The sequence below is a fragment of the Psittacula echo genome, assembly GCF_963264785.1.
Source record: "Psittacula echo genome assembly, chromosome: 15".
Lineage (NCBI taxonomy): Eukaryota > Metazoa > Chordata > Aves > Psittaciformes > Psittacidae > Psittacula > Psittacula echo.
In genome coordinates this window covers 4,608,561-4,625,095 of record NC_137751.1, presented here as the reverse complement: position 1 = coordinate 4,625,095, position 16,535 = coordinate 4,608,561, and positions in this window count along the sequence as shown.

Here is a 16,535-nt window from a genome sequence, read left to right as displayed (position 1 = left end):
GGGATTCTGCAGTAGGGTAAGACATGGCTCATGCTACAGCAGATCCCAAACAGCTTGAACTTAAGGCACGATGCAGCAACTCTAGCACAGTGCTTAGGGTCAGCACGTGCACAGGGCTGCAAAACCTCAGCAGTGTTGCTAAACCCAAACTTGTTTTATGAAGAACTTAAAGGTATTTATGTTTTTTGCAAGTGGGAACACACCACGTGCCAAATGCACCACATTGATCAAAACCACTATTTTCAACACATTAAATATTTAGAAGCTGCAGGACAATAAGTAACAATAACATGGGGGTGAAATAAGGAGGAGATCTCACTTCATTCTTCTGTTACCAGCATGCACAAAACTAAGGCCAAATCCTGGAAGCCTGCTCCCTGCCTCCAGCCCATCCTTGTCACCAGGACCATCACACCTCTGCTCTGGCTGGGGCTTTGTACCCCCTGCGGCTTCTCCCCTTTCCTGGTTGGGTCCCAGCAGGAAGGGCTGGAGCTGTGGGATTAAACCTCACAGCCTGGGGGTGGAATTCTCTGCCTGGCTCCAGAGGTTTCCCGATCTCGGTGCAGCAGTGAGTCAGTGGAGAGCCTGACTCAGTGTTCCGTGCACAGAGCAAGGAACACAAATACCGGCAGCTCCGCCATGCCAGAACGGTGGGTCCCATGATTCCGGTGCTAGGGACAAACCTCAGCCACATCTGACAGGGGAAGAAATGAAAAGCAGGATCCTTACAGTCAAGTCACCTCGCTAAAGGTGAAGATAAGCCCTGTCTGCTCACGGGGCTCCTGAAATCCATCACCGATCTGAACCTGGGGCAGAAGGAACAACTTGTGCAGGGGCAAGGTTTGCAAGTGAAGGGAAATACCCCCAGGATCATTTCCACCTCTGGGTGTTTTCCTTTGGACACGCAGCAACCACAACTCATGAAGGCCAAATATTTCCCTTTTCTAAATGTCCCTAACAAGCAATGCAATCCCCTGGGAAGGCTCCCGGCAGCAGGGAAAGCGCAGGGCAAGGATCCTATAGAAGAAAAGCAGCCCTTCATGCTGCACTGCAGCCCCCGTGCTAATCCTAGGAGCTGGGCCAGTTCCTGCTGCCTGATGGGCACATGAGGTCAATATCCCAACCCCACTAATTTTGGGAGGTTTTATGCATGGAGCCAAAGCATTCAGTGAGAAAACCCCTCGATGTATCTGCATAATTCCTGCTGATGGTCCATAGGGACATCATTGTCCTCAGGCCTTCCCAGGGACCTCGATGCAAACCACGCTGTTCCCAGCCCTGCCACCACGGGCACAACCATTTGAAAGGTAAAAGCCAGAAAGCAAAGCTGTGCCCAGGAGCTGTAGCTGAGCGGGCTGGTTTGAGGCCATTGCCTGCAGAAAATCAGTCCCAGGGGAGCAAGAGTTTTCCTGAACCAGGAAGGCTGACGAGGGCACAGGACCAGGGCTGAGCTTTCCTCAGTGTTTTCTTTTAGGTGGCAGAGAAATCTGACAGCAACAGAAAGGAGCTGGAAAAACAAATAGATGTGTCCGGCAGCAAAAGGGCCGTAGCTATAGCAATGGGACAGGCCCTGTTGACAAAGGCTGCACAAAGGACCTCCTTTTAGAGATTAAAAGCAGTTTATGAGCTGGCAGGGCTCCCTGGGAAGGTGCTGGGGCTGCCACCGTGGCCCTGGGAGGCAGGAGCTAAAAAGCCAGGATTGGGGGGAACATAGAATCATGGAATGGTTTGGGTTGGAAAGGACCTTTAGATCATCCAGTTCCAACCCCCCTGCTGTGGGCACACTAACCTGGTGCCTGTAGCATCCCCTGGGGCCGGAGCTGCAGTGCGTTTCTGGGAGGCCCATGGAGATGGGGTGTCATAGAGGGGCTGCTCCCCAGGGCATGGCAGGGTCCCCAAAGGAATGGTTTATTTTGGGGATCCCCCAAGCTCTGCTTACCAGGATGTTGTGTTTCTGGTGTCACCATTTGCAGGTGCAGCCTGGGGCTAATGTTTGCTAGCTTATAGAGGTGTCCCAGGCTTGGATGCTGCCTGAGCTGGATACCACCCTCAAACCTTCCTTGCTCCCATCCCAGGCACCTGCAAAGGGAGAGGCAAAATGCTGCTGGAGGGGTTTGCAGCCACTCAGAAAGCCCTGAAGGCAGTGCCCAAAGCAAGACCATGAATAACAGGGGTTGACCAATACCTGACCATTACATTGCATCTAGGGGTGCAGCATCCCCAAACAGCCACAGGCCCCTGTCTTGCCTTCCTCCTCCTGTGTCCCCTGCAGAAAGTGGGGTCTGGCTCAGCAAACCTGGGCCATCCAACCCAACAAAAGAGGTGTGTGTGAGCCAGAAGCTCAGCTGAGCCACCGGCGTTGATCAGAGGGACAAGCTGCACGGTGGCGGGGGCAGAGCAAGGCTGGGGGAGCCAGCAGCTCGATGCCAGGGGACTGGTGGTGGGACACAAACCCCAGCTTCTGCCCAGAGAGATTCACACTCAGGTTGAGTTTTGCTGCAGATGAGGGCTCCCAAATACTGATCTGAAGCACTCACAAGCTGGGGCTGAGCTGCAGTCATCTGTTTGAACTTACCCAAGACTAAGAAAAGATTAGTTTGTAATTAAAGCCATGGATCAGCACTGACAACAGCATGACTCTGTGTGCAGCCACCTCACACCACGTGAACACGCCTGCAGCTGACTGTGGACAAGAGGAGCCCAAACCTCACAAGCAAGCAAATCTCTATTTAGGGCTAGCCTGGGACCTTAAGGGGTATTTGGGAGAACAAGCAAGTGGTGATGCCTCTCCCATCTGGATCTGGCAGCCAGAGTGCTGACCAGAGCACGGTGGTTCCCAACTGTCATGGTTTAAGCCCTGGCTGTAAATTAGAACCACGAAGTCTGCTTCCCCCCCCGCCCCCGAGGGATGGGGAGGAGAATCGAAAGAATGTAACTCCCACGGGTTGAGATAAAAACAGTCCAGTAACTCAGGTATAACACAAATCACTACTGCTACCACCAATAATAATAATGATAAGAGAAATAACAAGGGAAGAGAATACAATACCACCCGCCGGAAATGAGCCTGACAGAGAAGAGAACGTGCCCTTCTGGGAAATTCCCAGTTACATCCTGGGCATGACGTGCTGTGGTATGGAATACCTCTGGCTAGTTTGGGTCAGGTGTCCTGTCCCTGCTTCCTCCCGGCTTCTCCTCCTCCCTGGCAGAGCATGAGGCTCACAAAGTCCTTGGTCAGGGTAAACATCGGTGTTATCAGCTTTGTTCCCAGGCCGAAAGTCAAAAACACAGTGCTGCAACAGCTACTAAGAAGGAGAAAAACCGACTGCTACTGCTGAACCCAGGACACCAACACTATAAGATGCTACATGGGCAACTATAAGAAAGCTGCAGAAACCAAAATAGGAGAGCACAGGCACCTTATGGGTGCAGCAGGGATCTGCTTCCCCAGCAGCCTCATGGAAAGGGCAATGTAAAAATCAGAAGCAATGTTAAGACAATCACTTGTAGTTTCTTCCTGTGCAAACAAAGCAATCACTACCCTGGTCTCCTTTGGCTCAAGCCAGCCTGAATTCTTGCTAAGCCAGGCCAGACTCTGCAGTTCTCTGAAATCAAAGGAGGAAAAGTCTCAAAAGGACAAAAGCCAAAGGCTGCCTTGGGCAGCCCGTGCTGGTGTCATGGCTGTGTCCTTCAGGGCAGTAAATGGCTGGTGGGCCACCCATCTGCTGGGAGCCACATCCTAAGGTTGAGAAGGAGCTGGACACAGACGCAGGTAAAGCCAGCACTGCTGCTCAGCACTGCACTGGTGAGGAGTAGCCTGCTGCTTTCTAGGGCAATTCAAAAGCAGGGAAAGCAAGCTCCTCTTGCTCAGGAGCCCAGGAATAACACACGTATTGCAAAGGGCAGAGCAGTCCCAGCAATGACACACAAGGGGGTTGCAACTCAGAGGAGCTGCAAAGCTGCTTTTAGAACCAAAGAATCAAAAGGTTGGAAGAGACCTTTAAGATCATCAAGTCCAACCGTTCCCAGCACTGCCAAGGCCACCACTAACCCATGGCACTGAGGCCTCGTCTCCATGGTGTGTGAACACTTGCAGGGACGGTGACTGCAGCCCTGCCCTGGGCAGCCTGTTCCAATGCCTGAGCACCCTTTTGGGGTCGAAACCGTTCCTAACATCCAATCTAAACCTCCTCTGGCACAGCCCTGGGCTGGCTGCTCTCCAGCTGAGCACGCTCAGACCGCGGGAGCCCGGCAGACTCCCGCGTCCTGCACGGTGGCCGGAGCTGGGAATGCAGCGTGTGCCCAGCGCCGCGGGGCCGCAGCCGCTCCGGGGGCGAGCAGCCCCGGATGCCACCCTTGTCGCTATATCAAGAACAGGCACTTCCTGGTCCCCACGACGGGGCTCGCTGTTCCCGGTGCTTGGCTGCCTGGCGAGGGCTCCGGAGCTGCGGAAGCAACGAGCTGAGAAGGAAACGTGTGGTTTTCATGCGGGAGAAACTCTACCGGCAGCAGCCGCAACAGCACTAATGGCTCTTAGACTGAGCGCAGCCACCCTGCACCTTTCACTGGTCCAGGGGGCATGAAGCATTGAGCACTGGAAAGCAAGCAGGCAAAACCCCTAAGGAACTGGAGGGATCTTTCTCATGCCCTTCTAACACTGATTTTGGCTAGGAGGAGACCTTGTGGAGCAGAGCAGCATCTCTAATTCCTACAGTGTGTTACAAGCACAAGGAACAGTCAATGGGACATCCCGGACATCAATCCACACTGCCCATCCGTGGATTCCCCCCTTGCCTGTGTTGCAAACTTAAAGAAAAGCTACTGATACCTGGAAATAAAGGGTTAACATTGTGCCTGCTTAACGTTTATCACATTGCTTGCTTAAGCAGTCATTGTGCTTGGTGAAGCAGAACCGTAGGAATTAAAGTTGCTAGAATTGTGAAGCAAAATTGTAGGAGTTACAGCTGCTAGGCAGAATTGTAGATAAGATTCATAGCTTGTGTGATGAACATTTAAGACATGCTTGTTTAAATAGTATCCATAAAAGGAAAAGGAACAAAAGATAACCAGAGTAACAAAATTTGCAAGCTTGACAAGTTTGTGCTTGAAGATACATAAAACCGGCTTGTACCGAACCTGAGGTTTGGATAGGAGCTGAAACCCTATTGAGTCTGCGTGAAAGCAAGAGGTTACTCGCGGTGACGAAGAGGAACTACAGGCCTTCATCCTCACGACCCCCTAATGACCGGCACCAGGAGGCACTGTGCAAGTGCATCAATGGGACGAATGCCAGAAAACTAATTATAATACTAGACGGGAATAGGTTTTGCATATGTATTAGGTGTGAAGCAATCTCATGTTTATGTAATCATTATATGTAATATAAACAAACTGAGTGGCAAAGGAAAGGTGCGCATGCTTTGGAGGAGGGATCCCCCATGTGCCTCAGCGCTGAATAAAGCATACCTACTTTACAACTTTAACGAGTTGTGGAGTCTATCCACGTATCACTATAGCCTCTCAGCAGCAGAGGTTTAAGCATTATTAGTGCAAAATTCCGGAGGAGTTTGCTTTACTCTCTGAGAGCTTTTGAGTTTGTGGTAAATAAAGGAACTATTTTCAGCTCCCTGGGTCCTGCCTCCCACAGCCTAATGAAACCACGGGAGAAAACCAGCACACTGGGGAGGCCATGAGCAAAGAGCACACTCTCCGCCACGCCATCAGCTCTGAGGAAGCTGAGGCATCTTCTGCAGACAAAAAAGGTGTCAGGTCAAATGCATCACAGTGTATTTTGAGACCAGTGAGTGAGAGGAGGAAAAGGCAGTTTTTCAGAGCAACACAAGAAGGACAATCATTAAAGGCAAAGAGACATCATTTAAAATCCAGCAGCATATCCACAATTGACCCCATGGAGGATGAAATGCTCTTTTTTCTCTAAATATTAACATTCAGAGTATGAAGGAACACAAACATCTTAAAAAAACCCAAGGGGAATTGGTGGTGAGAAAAAAGTGCAACCTGATACTCCAAGGAGCATAAACCCCAAGGTATGGGGGGTATTTCTGTGAAACCATTGACATGTTTTATGAATAAGCTTTCTGTGGGTGGTTTGTGTAAAGGAGAAGGGTAAGAGATGCAGACACGGCTTATTCTCAAGACGAAAGGTCTCCTGGCTCAGCGCTTCTCCTGACTCAAGAATTCATCTTCGTGTTTTCTGCCTTCGCAGATCCTGCTGGATGCAAGACAAAGCTGTACAATTTGTGATCTTCCTATCAACAGAGCAGGCTGTTTAGGCTCCAAGGCAACAAAACCAAGTTAAAGCCTCCTCTGAAATGCTTAACTACATATGCTTACTATTACACCTTAATTCCAGATTTAATTTAATCTAAGCACAATGATGAACTGAAGCCCTAATACCCTAATAAATGTCTCACTACATATACATATTGAAGTCTCCCTGTTATAGGTATTCTATAGAAGATGACTTATTAGAGAGTGAAAAATCTTTATAGGATGCTTTTACTAATGAGAAAGTGCAAGGGGAAGCCTCTTCTGTCATTCCTCAGGCATTAATATAGGATCAGTCACCCAGAAACTCAGACTGAGCTTCAACAGCCTGCAGTTGATGGCAGGAACTGCACTACAACCCCTTCCAGGATTACAACCACTACAGGTACTACAACCCCCACCTGCAAAGCCCTCCTAGAGCAACACTCTGCCACTGTCCAACAGTACAGAAATAACTCAGTCATGTAGTTTGTGGAAAATTGCTGGGTCTGGTTAACACTACATGAGGAATGTATGTTTAAATAAAGTAATTACCAAAACATGCTGTGCATCACTTCACCTCTTTTCACTTTGTTTTGCCTTTGTCCATGTTCCTGATGCAGCAGCAAGGGCAGTGGATGAGCAGAGCAGCAGTTCCTTGGAGTCCAGTAAGAGGTTTTGTTGGTTCCTAGAAATTGTGTGTGGTTGAGGAGGGTAAAACCTTCAGGGGGGCTGAAAGGCAGCGAGGTAAAAGCTGAGCTCCGAACCCAGCTCCACAGAGCTGCATTAAAGATAAAGGCAATCACTCATTACAAAGAGCTAAAAATTTGGAATCAGATGATCTTTAAGGTCCCTTCCAACCCAAACCATTCCATGAATAATTTCACATGTCAGATATTAAGCACGATGCAATAAGGAGGTATGATATTTAGCAGCCACCTTCCCAGCACCTCCTGGAAGAGAGCAAACACCATCCGAGAGCAGCACGCCCGAGCACCAGTTCTCCCTGTATCCCTAAGGAAACACCGCACATCTCGTCTCTGCCAAGAGAAGGAGCCACAAAACACACCTTTGCGGGGGACTTGCAGCAGGGCACAGAGATGCACTAAAGCAGGTCACAAAAGTAAGGGACAACTGAAAATGTGTCTCTGGAGTCACTGCTCAGAGCCATCAGAGAACACAATCAAGCTCACCACAATTTGCCAAACCTCAGTCCTTCGCAGGTAGGAATGGGGAACACTCCCCAACAGTGCTGGTGAAGAGAGGAGCACTCACTGCTGGATGTGGTCCACACCATGCCTACAAAATGGGGCATCTCATCTAGCAGTCACTCATGTGCAAATGCAGGTCTCAAAATGGCTTGGAGTAAGCATGTTTGATGGCACAGGTGCTAGGAGAAGCTAACAAAGTGCTTTGGAAATAAGCCTGTGAGAGAAGGTACCGCTGACAAATATTTGCAGGCACTTGAATTTGATATGCCTTTGGTTTTAATGAAACTGACTTTTTCTCTGCGAGACAAGCTTAAATATTTGTTATTTGCACGGCAAATGTTAACAACAAAGAACCCAGTAATATTTATGAGAAGTCAGACAGTGAAGTGGGGAATGGAAGCGAGAAACCAGCTTTAAAAAAAGAGAATAAAAACTATTAAAATTGTCAGGAAAGCGTTTGTAAGGAGAAACTCCCCAGCAAAATCCATAACACTTGGGTGGAAAGATCTCTGTCTCCAAGACAGTCTGGTTTTCCTTTCTCTACTTCTTCTCCCCATGTTCCCTAAATCTGAACAAACATTCTCAGCCCTTGAATATAAAAAGGATGACTCTCTAAATGCTAAGGACCACTCCAAACCTGAGATTTCCATCTGTTTATCAGCAATGCTTGTTGATGTTTCCAGTTGGAGGAAATAAGGGGTTTGGGGGGGGGCAGGGGTTAAAGGGTTTATTCCTCCTTAGACTGCATACTCATTTATGAGCCCACCACAATGTTGCAGCCTGGGTTTGAACTGGGTACCGACTTTCTATTAGTTTTTATGATTATTATTTAGGAGGTAAAAACCAGGCAAGATTACTGCAGAATAGACCCGATTCAATTAGACCTAACCATCATGGAAAAAATGAGCTTTAATCTGACTTCCTTTACCTCTTACTTCATTCCTTCCCTATTCATAGTGGATTTCTCTCTTATTCACTTGGATCGGAATTGACTTCTGTGATTGAAATTCAGAGGTGGGCCAGATTGCTGTTTCCCATACAAAGCCCAGCACAGTTCCTGTTTTTCCAGGCCATTTTACCAATGCACATTTAGTTATTATCCAGCCTGATCTCCTGAAGTGTTGAAAAGTGTCCCCTTTACATATATTAATTTGTTTTCCAACATTCCAGTAGCTTTGCCTAAAGACCAGGTCATTCTTTTCATAGGCTCCCATGGTTGTGGCTGTTGTTTGTTCCCTGGAAACAGGGTAGGCTCCTTGCGCTGGTGGTTTCCCCAGCTGATATCCAACATGAGTCACTTCTGGTCGCAAGAAACCACGTTCATCATTAAAAAGGGAAAGCACTGAATCAGATTATCAGAGCCTTGCTCTGCTCTGATGTGCTTATATTTTGTATCAGGGCACCTGCATGGATTTGCAGATGGTGACTGCATGTTTAAGAGTATAAAAAGGGCAGGTCTTGACCTAATGGTACATTGCAGCCTAATCTGGACCTCTTGGAAGAACATTTTTAATTAACTTGTTCTGAAAAACAGTGTTTCACAAACATGATGGTTGTGAGCTCCCTTACATCCCAGTGCCTGGGACCACACTGAATTTAGCAGCAGATTAAACTGAATGCATCAGATTTACCACTGTGCTGAAGCCTCAAACGCAGCTGTCTCAGGGGATGCTCCCCCCTCTCCCACAGCTTCACAACCATACTATTTGTATTTAATAAAATTACCTAATTAACCATTCCCTGAGCAGGTGGAACCAGTGCAAACAGCTTACAGCTTTAGGTAAATACAGAAAGACGTCAACTTGCTCACACTTCCCTGAACAACCCTTTTCTAAAGCCAAACCCAAGGTAAATAAGCTTCTACACTGAGCTATTAGACTAGGTAGGCACAAGCACCTCCACTGATAAATGCTACTAGTTAAAATCAAGAGGTACCAAGACAAATCTCAGCTTCACATGAGACATCTGGGGCCCCAGATGCGTGTTTCAGATGTGAAAGTAAACGCAGGCACTGAAACCAGTGTATATCCATGAGAAACCTTCATTTTTTAGGATAAGGCCACTGGAGTGTATGCAGCAGGGCTAGAATTTAAGAGATGACTCCAGAAGTATGTATCATATGTAGTTCAATACAGTATCAGATATATACTGACTGCATGAAGAAAGTCTTGCTTACAGGCACTGACATTGAAGACATCCAAGAAAGCCCCTGGCTCTCCCTGCAACTCCAAGCATTCATCACTCAGGGAGGAGAGGAAAAAAAAGCAAACAAAAAACCAGACATTGTGTTGTAAAAATTCTATAAAAACAAAAATGTACAATCTATTTCTCTTCATTTGCATATTTTACCCACAGCTGTAGCTTTCTTTTTACATGTTGAACGGAACTGGAAGAAATCTAAAGGCCTGATATATTTTAAACAACTGATAAAAATTGCAAAGTATTAAACCCGTAAGAAAAGAAATTATAAAACTCTCTTTTGTAAGTGTTTAATGAAAGCAAGTGAAATGTATCATTAGGAACAATATGGTTTGATTTAAACACATCATCAGGTGATTCAGGCAGGACAACTTTTGTTTTTGTTATATTAGGCACATTTTTCCCTGTTTTTCCCAGACAGTTTTATACTACTCAATAGTATCATCCACATCCACTTGGAACTGCTGCAGGATTCTCAAAATGTGATTATGAATATTCATTATGGGTATTTGCTTCCTTTCTTTATAACTATCAGAAGGAAAAAAATAATTAATAATCAGTATTTCTTGTCTCTTAAAAAATCCATAATGATTGAGTTGTGAGGCAGCAACAGATTCGGTGTCAACTCAGGTCACAGTCCTTCAGGTCCATCTAGTGGGTAGAGATTATACGTAGCGGACACTGTTCCTAGACAGTCCCTTTAGGGCAAGGCGACTGACTCATGGGGCCGGTTACTGCTGGTAGAGTAAGTTACAGTGGTACACCTAAGTGAGGAACACTGGCCACTCCTGTGTCATCCTCGCAGCCTCATGTCTTTATACAGAGAGCAAAAAGACAGTCTACTGGGGAAAAGAAAGTGACTATGCTAGAGGCATGAGAGGTTATTTACAGTCTTCATCCCTGATGTGAAAAAAGAAAAAAGCCTTCTCTAACACAGGGAGATCTCAGCAGCGTGCTACATGCCTTAGCAAATCAGCCCATTGCATATCCTTGACCACTTAGCCATGGATTCACACTGAGGCAGTGAACAGGAAGTCCCACTGCTCCAGAAGAGCAATTTCAGAATGCTCACCTGCCCATCAGTTTGGCTCCCTGAAGGAGACTAAAGAACGTCTCATTTTGGCGGAGCAACTCCCGAATCCCAGAATCTGCTCATGCTGTTAGGAACTGCAGGAACAGTTGCTCCTCAGAGATCTCTCAGACACCCCTGCAGTCAGATTGCAAACTCCAATATGTTACTCAGATGTGGGAGCAAAATGGACCATGTGTTAAAGGTGTGCCCCAACTCTGGTAAGCCCCTTCCCATCACAGTCTCATTCAGGAACGAAGGAGGGCTTTAACTTTCAAGTATACTCGAGGAGGGGTTCAGAGCAGTATCTCTCTGCCTCCTTTCAGACTTTGATAAGTGGTACATTTTCCCTGAATTCTGGCATTCTCATTTGCTAAGAGGGCCACTCTGATCCTGAAGGCAATGGCTTCAGCATACTGCTGCTTGGTCTTCAGTTTTGAGTCTTTCAGGCACAATAATCACATTCTGATTCAAGCTGATCTGAAGCAACGTTCACTTTGCACTCACCTGGCTGAACAGAATTCAGATCATCTCTAACTACAGCAGTAGAGGCCATTCAAGAAAAAGGGATACATCACCGCACATTTCCCTCTCAGGGGAAGATTGGACCACCCTTAAAATTCCAGCCCCAGCAGGTAAGACCATCAGTTCAGAGGTCATCCCCCAGTGCAGTGCTCCTGTACACATTGCACATTGACGTTTAGGCACCACTCCCCTTTTGGACAAGCAAGGTCCTTGGGCAAGCATATTTCTTTCTGATAGAGCCGCTGCTTTTACACAACCTGCATTCAGTTATTACTGAAGCTTTTGGGTCCCTTTCTTTCATATCCTGATGTTGATGAAGGGAGGAAGAAAATAATTAGCATAAATTCCTCTGAATTCATACCTGACAAGACCATACTGCCTAATGATATATAAAATGCACCCCCAAATGCTTTTTTGTTCTTTATAATTCTTTGGAAAGGGAATAACCAGCATAGTTGAGCAGGAAGAAAGCCAATTTATTTCAGCATAGAAGGTCTGCAATTGATTCCATGTTCACTAGGAGTAATGCAGTTATGGTAAGACTCAATTGATCATTAACCCCCACCCTGAGTGCTGGGAGTCTGGGTTCCCAACATTGGCAAGAAGGACCTCCTAAGCCACTAATATTGAAATAATTGGAAGAAAAAAGCTTCATTAACAATTTCTTGTAAAGATGTGATCTTTGAGAAACATGTAAGCTCCTCGGTTCTTCATATTACCGCTGCTTTGTGAATGGAGGCTAGCCTTTGCTCTCCACACTAGAATGATGTACTGCTTAGAACACCACACTGGAGATAAGGTAAGAATAGATGATCCAGCTGATCAAATCAAAGAACATGAAAACAAACTTCTTGCACAAGGATGCTCTGAGACTGGAATCCTTTAACTGCTACGTGAATCACCAGAATTTGTTTTACAACCTGAAGTTTAGCAAGAATTAATGTCTTTTTTCTTGGGTAGTAGCCTTCAAAGCAAAAGCAGACATGACAGGATTCAAGTGTGGACCATTTCTGCATCAGCCCACCAGCTTATGGTTTGCCTATCTCACTTCAGCTGATAACAGATACTGCTGATGCCACCACTCCGAGTCATTTCCGTGTCAGGTTCCATCAATCAAGTTCCCCTGGAAGCAGATGATACCAATGCAGGGGCCTTCCATTCTCAGCTACCTTCTTCCATTTACTTCCTCTGGGTAAAAAAAAAAGTATTGTTCAGTTTACTCTAACATGCTACAATATGTGCATACATAACTGTAGGCAACCCGTGAGTTACTTCAAGATGTGCTTTTTCTTTGAAGTGCGCTTTTACTTTTACAAATTCTACATCAAGGTGGAAGGAAGGAAGGAAGGCAGGCAGGCTGCAGAGTGCTCATACACTGACGCTGAAGGAATTTTTCCTGAACGGAGTTAAGATGTTTGTTCCAATGTCCTATGGACAAAACTACTCTATCCCATGCACTCCAGCCTGAGCCAGTATTAAATATTCCAGAAACTTGTTGATTTGCTTGGATAGTTAATGGCAAGGCTGATAGCAGCAATGTTTTTCAGGGCCTAAAAGAGAGAAGGAAAAAACAAAGTCATGATTCTCCTCAATCCAAAATGAAAGAAAACCTTGCATGAAATTAAACAGAAATAGATAAATAACCATCCTGTTTCTAGCTGGTCCTCTCATGGTAGTGCAATAATTGTCATGTATCCAGGCAGTCCCAGCAAGGCAACTGCATTTCCAGCTACTGAAAGACCAGCCCCCATCCCCATTTCCACATTTTGGCAGTTGAGAGGTCAGTTTGGTAAACCAGATATATATACCTGATGACACCCAACAGCCAGTTTGTGGCACATCAGCTGATTATTAAAGGAGAACATTTGTGCGTAGTTCATTCATGTGTTTCAGAGGCCTTTCATGGTATTATAAAGTAGAGATAAATGTACTTTGACTTTACACAACTCCACTGGGCAGTCAGAAACCATTCATTATCTCTGCCTGCCAGAAAGATATCGCAAAACCACACATCACTGAGGTTGTGCAATCTTATTACCTGTGCTGTGCAGTGATGAAGATGATCTTCAGTATTTAAGGCAAGCAGATACTCCTGTAGACATCCAAGCTCCTGCAAGAAAGCATTCAATGAACACCAACACTTCTACTAAAGATATCATCCTACTAATTAACATTAAAATGCTAATCATTACAGTAGTCCCCATGAACCAAAGGTACCTGAACTACACATAAGACTCTCCCTGACTAGAACACAGTTTGTGACCACAGAAATCAGTTCATTACAGACTGTTTCTATGTAATGTGCAAAACCAACTCAAAGAAAACCACATTTAAATACCTTTAAATTAAATCAGCATTCCTCTCAGAAGAAAGAGTGGCTTTAAGGCTTGCTGCCTTAAGTGCATAAGAAGGAGTCGTGACTATTACATAAGGCCCCACAATGGATAGGGCGACAGTATGCCCCTCTATTAGAATTTGCTACCAGACTCCACAAGAGAAAGTTTTTAATGTGTCTGAAGCATTTAATGGTTCTAAAGCTCTGATGAACTTTGTGCCAAGATAAAGGAAAACTGCTTTAACACTGAACTACGTATCATTCTGGGCACTGGGGAGAGGAGGCATACAAACACAGGAACTGCATACAGTGACTCTGTTTTCTGTGACAAAGAAGAGTTCTGCAAGTGCACGAAGAAGAGGAAGAAGAATCCCAGGCTTGGCCGTGTCATGACACAAGTTGTTTTCCATATGGGTAAAAAGCTGCCAAAGTGGCTTCAACAAGGTAAGGTCACAGTCCCTGAAAAAAGGTAATTCAAATGAAGTAGTGAGTAACCATGACCTTATGCCTGTTTCTGGGAAGGAAAAGAAAACAACGCAAAACTGCAAACAAATTTAAGAGAACAAAACCACAGAGTTTTAACAGATGTATAAATGAAGGAAGAAACACAAGAATTATTCTAAAATTTGAATTCAGTCAAGTTTTTCAGCACAATTAATTTCATTCCGAACCAGTGAAGTGGAGAAAACCTCACATCTGTGAATATGTCTAAATGACTTCCGTAAAACTAAGTGGCCTCCTGAAATGAGGACTTTAAAATAACTATATACATCACTTTGTGAAATACTGTAGCTCCATTGAGATTATCCAGTACTGCACTACAGCACTAAGCAGGTGATGCCCTTGCATAGCACAGACAAAAACTGATCTATAGCTTTAAAAACAATTCCAACCCTGCCTCCTTCCTACTCCTGAGTTAAAGCCAACTAACTCAAATGTTACTTACTAGATGGATAGGATGACAAATATGGGGGGGCGGGAGGGAGGGAAAAGGGGAATCTCAATTTCAGAATGTATCATCAGATTAACACAAGCAAAATATTAAATAATACAAGCACAATGGAGACTTGGCCTTTCAGCAATTAAATCTGTTGTTCACGTGACAAAGACGACATTTGCTGATGAAAAACCTAAGGGAACTTGAAAAAACAAATCCATGATTAAAATCCCAAAGCCAGGTTTTCAGACTTGGACGTAGATCAGCGTATCTAAAGTCTGCAGAGAGCCAAATGGTTTTATGTCATTGTCCATTTTTATCACAGTATGTGAGTATACTTTTTGACTTCTCTTTATCAAAGCAAGCTAGTAGGATGCTGTTATTTTAATGGTTTTGCTTATTCTGAACTGAAAAGGTATAACCAGGTAAGTGTCAGTGTTCCAGCATTGTTGTCTGTGTTTCCAGTATTTCTATCGAGTTAATGTGACTGTGAACATTTGCAAAACACTTAAGAGCTCAACATTGTTTTGAATGTGTATTTTCATGAGGAATACCCATGCCATACATACGTAAGCATTGGTACACCTATCTCTTCTAAAACTCAATTGCAAGCTTAGTGGTACAACTAAAAACAGTAATTTAAAAGTTATTTACTTTATAGAGAAGCAGATCGTCATTTCACCAGTTTATTATTCCATCTTCACCTTAATCCTGAAGTACTACTAATACAAAGAAAGTAAATTTCTAGAAAATTAACTGAAATCTCTTCTTTGCCCTGTTTTAGGGTGACTTGTTTTACTTTAAAACAACATTTGAGTTCATTGGACTGGTTTCAAAATAATCCTTTATAATAAATACCTATCAGGCACTGTGAATTGTATGAGAAAGGCAAATTATCTACTTAAAATCATTGTTTTCTGCCCTCAAAATAGTATCAGCTTAGTCCCTTTTTCTTTTCGTGCTCTTTTCCTTTTACTGTGCATCACAGAACAGTCCACTCACCTCTGGGCACTGCACTATCTTCAAGAGCAAGTGGATAGCCTTCAAACGCTGGTGGCCGGTCTGACGGCATGCTACCCCAACCTGCCATTCCCAGATTTTGGCCAGTGGGAGGTGAGGAACTACCCTTTCCTCAGACAGCATCTGCTTTAGAATCTAAAACCCTGGACAAAGAAAATCAAGTAAAATTCAAACAGCTGTTACTTTTGTAGGGACCCATTCTGTTCATATAGTCAGTTCTCTCTTCTCCATATAATAAATACTGATCTGGCAAGCAAGAAATTCCAAACTGTAACACCAAACAAAAACCTGAGATAAGTCTGGATTACATCTCAAGATCACAAGTCTTTTCTTGGGCAAAAACCTAGATCAAAATGAGAAGGAAGCCTATCTGAAATTAAAGTCTGCCCAAGTAAGGCAAATTAAACATAGGTGTTTTAGTGTGAGGTGTCCCTGCCTGTGGCAGGGGGGTTGGAACTAGGTGATCCTTAAGGTCCTTTCCAACCCTAACTATTCTATGGTTCTACAGGTCCTCGCTATGCAGTAGACTTCTGCTGATGCAGTCATCCACCAGCCTCAATTTCATTACAAATATTTAAACTCTAACACAAACTAACAAACCCTTTCATGCTATGCCTAGAAATTGGATCCAGAACCAACTTCTTTTAATGGATAACCATTTTTAAAGATACAATTACAATTATTTGTGTTCCTGATTATGGCACCTTAGAGTTGTTACTTAGGTGTGTAATTACTGATATAATGAAACTCTGACTGCAATTACTAGACATTACTATAATTGTCTCCACATCTCTGAAGATCTGGTCTTTCTAACAAAGTCACAGCAAGTAAGAGACATTGGTCAAGAATCAACTTGAACAAAACTGAACACATTATTTCCAAAACACTGGAGAAAGCAAATTCTAAGTCAAGCCAAACTGCTTTGCTAAGAGAGCTCTTACATCTATTTCCAGCTACTGACAGCACTTGAAG